The sequence below is a fragment of the Carcharodon carcharias genome, chromosome 14 (genome assembly GCF_017639515.1).
Source record: "Carcharodon carcharias isolate sCarCar2 chromosome 14, sCarCar2.pri, whole genome shotgun sequence".
Taxonomy (NCBI): domain Eukaryota; kingdom Metazoa; phylum Chordata; class Chondrichthyes; order Lamniformes; family Lamnidae; genus Carcharodon; species Carcharodon carcharias.
Genome location: NC_054480.1, coordinates 4474875 through 4478440, shown reverse-complemented (window position 1 = coordinate 4478440; position 3566 = coordinate 4474875). Strand labels below are relative to the sequence as shown.

General features: G+C 51.3%; 1 protein-coding gene across 1 annotated transcript in view; it reads left to right on the top strand.

Annotated features, from left to right (window-relative positions):
- The window catches only part of LOC121287002 (proline-rich extensin-like protein EPR1), a 70958-nt gene that overhangs the window by 19065 nt on the left and 48327 nt on the right, over positions 1-3566 (top strand). The window lies entirely within an intron of this gene.

The following is a 3566-nucleotide window of genomic DNA, read 5'->3' as shown; positions in this document are numbered from 1 at the left end:
ACCCCAACCCAACCCCACCCCCAACCCCCCACACCCACTACCCCACCCCCCACCCCCACCCCCACACCCCCACCCCCACCCCCACAACCCACCCCCCCACCCTCCCCCTAAACCCTAACCCTAACCCTAACCCTAACCCTAACCCTAACCCTAACCCTAACCCTAACCCTAACCCTAACCCTAACCCTAACCCTAACCCTAACCCTAACCCTAACCCTAACCCTAACCCTAACCCTAACCCTAACCCTAACCCTAACCCTAACCCTAACCCTAACCCTAACCCTAACCCTAACCCTAACCCTAACCCTAACCCTAACCCTAACCCTAACCCTAACCCTAACCCTAACCCTAACCCTAACCCTAACCCTAACCCTAACCCTAACCCTAACCCTAACCCTAACCCTACCCTAACCCTAACCCTAACCCTAACCCTAACCCTAACCCTAACCCTAACCCTAACCCTAACCCTAACCCTAACCCTAACCCTAACCCTAACCCTAACCCTAACCCTAACCCTAACCCTAACCCTAACCCTAACCCTAACCCTAACCCTAACCCTAACCCTAACCCTAACCCTAACCCTAACCCTAACCCTAACCCTAACCCTAACCCTAACCCTAACCCTAACCCTAACCCTAACCCTAACCCTAACCCTAACCCTAACCCTAACCCTAACCCTAACCCTAACCCTAACCCTAACCCTAACCCTAACCCTAACCCTAACCCTAACCCTAACCCTAACCCTAACCCTAACCCTAACCCTAACCCTAACCCTAACCCTAACCCCAACCCCAACCCTAACCCTAACCCTAACCCTAACCCTAACCCTAACCCTAACCCTAACCCTAACCCTACCCCTAACCCCTAACCCTAACCCTAACCCTAACCCTAACCCTAACCCTAACCCTAACCCTAACCCTAACCCTAACCCTAACCCTAACCCTAACCCTAACCCTAACCCTAACCCTAACCCTAACCCTAACCCTAACCCTAACCCTAACCCTAACCCTAACCCTAACCCTAACCCTAACCCTAACCCTAACCCTAACCCTAACCCTAACCCTAACCCTAACCCTAACCCTAACCCTAACCCTAACCCTAACCCTAACCCTAACCCTAACCCTAACCCTAACCCTAACCCTAACCCTAACCCTAACCCTAACCCTAACCCTAACCCTAACCCTAACCCTAACCCTAACCCTAACCCTAACCCTAACCCTAACCCTAACCCTAACCCTAACCCTAACCCTAACCCTAACCAACCCTAACCCTAACCCTAACCCTAACCCTAACCCTAACCCTAACCCTAACCCTAACCCTAACCCTAACCCTAACCCTAACCCTAACCCTAACCCTAACCCTAACCCTAACCCTAACCCTAACCCTAACCCTAACCCTAACCCTAACCCTAACCCTAACCCTAACCCTAACCCTAACCCTAACCCTAACCCTAACCCTAACCCTAACCCTAACCCTAACCCTAACCCTAACCCTAACCCTAACCCTAACCCTAACCCTAACCCTAACCCTAACCCTAACCCTAACCCTAACCCTAACCCTAACCCTAACCCTAACCCTAACCCTAACCCTAACCCTAACCCTAACCCTAACCCTAACCCTAACCCTAACCCCTAACCCTAACCCTAACCCTAACCCTAACCCTAACCCTAACCCTAACCCTAACCCTAACCCTAACCCTAACCCTAACCCCTAACCCTAACCCTAACCCTAACCCTAACCCTAACCCTAACCCTAACCCTAACCCTAACCCTAACCCTAACCCTAACCCTAACCCTAACCCTAACCCTAACCCTAACCCTAACCCTAACCCTAACCCTAACCCTAACCCTAACCCTAACCCTACCCCTAACCCTAACCCTAACCCTAACCCTAACCCCTAACCCTAACCCTAACCCTAACCCTAACCCTAACCCTAACCCTAACCCTAACCCTAACCCTAACCCTAACCCTAACCCTAACCCTAACCCTAACCCTAACCCCTAACCCTAACCCTAACCCTAACCCTAACCCTAACCCTAACCCTAACCCTAACCCTAACCCTAACCCTAACCCTAACCCTAACCCTAACCCTAACCCTAACCCTAACCCTAACCCTAACCCTAACCCTAACCCTAACCCTAACCCTAACCCTAACCCTAACCCTAACCCTAACCCTAACCCTAACCCTAACCCTAACCCTAACCCTAACCCTAACCCTAACCCTAACCCTAACCCTAACCCTAACCCTAACCCTAACCCTAACCCTAACCCTAACCCTAACCCTAACCCTAACCCTAACCCTAACCCTAACCCTAACCCTAACCCTAACCCTAACCCTAACCCTAACCCTAACCCTACCCTAACCCTAGCCCTAACCCTAACCCTAACCCTAACCCTAACCCTAACCCTAACCCTAACCCTAACCCTAACCCTAACCCTAACCCTAACCCTAACCCTAACCCTAACCCTAGCCCTAACCCTAACCCTAGCCCTAACCCTAGCCCTAACCCTAACCCTAACCCTAACCCTAACCCTAACCCTAACCCTAACCCTAACCCTAACCCTAACCCTAACCCTAGCCCTAACCCTAACCCTAACCCTAACCCTAACCCTAACCCTAACCCTAACCCTAACCCTAACCCTAACCCTAACCCTAACCCTAACCCTAACCCTAACCCTAACCCTAACCCTAACCCTAACCCTAACCCTAACCCTAACCCTAACCCTAACCCTAACCCTAACCCTAACCCTAACCCTAACCCTAACCCTAACCCTAACCCTAACCCTAACCCTAACCCTAACCCTAACCCTAACCCTAACCCTAACCCTAACCCTAACCCTAACCCCTAACCCTAACCCTAACCCTAACCCTAACCCTAACCCTAACCCTAACCCTAACCCTAACCCTAACCCTAACCCTAACCCTAACCCTAACCCTAACCCCTAACCCTAACCCTAACCCTAACCCTAACCCTAACCCTAACCCTAACCCTAACCCTAACCCTAACCCTAACCCTAACCCTAACCCTAACCCTAACCCTAACCCTAACCCTAACCCTAACCCTAACCCTAACCCTAACCCTAACCCTAACCCTAACCCTAACCCCTAACCCTAACCCTAACCCTAACCCTAACCCTAACCCTAACCCTAACCCTAACCCTAACCCTAACCCTAACCCTAACCCTAACCCCTAACCCTAACCCCTAACCCTAACCCTAACCCTAACCCTAACCCTAACCCTAACCCTAACCCTAACCCTAACCCTAACCCTAACCCTAACCCTAACCCTAACCCTAACCCTAACCCTAACCCTAACCCTAACCCTAACCCTAACCCTAACCCTAACCCTAACCCTAACCCTAACCCCTAACCCCTAACCCTAACCCTAACCCTAACCCTAACCCCTAACCCTAACCCTAACCCTAACCCTAACCCTAACCCTAACCCCTAACCCTAACCCTAACCCTAACCCTAACCCCTAACCCTAACCCCTAACCCTAACCCTAACCCTAACCCTAACCCTAACCCTAACCCTAACCCCTAACCCCTAACCCTAACCCTAACC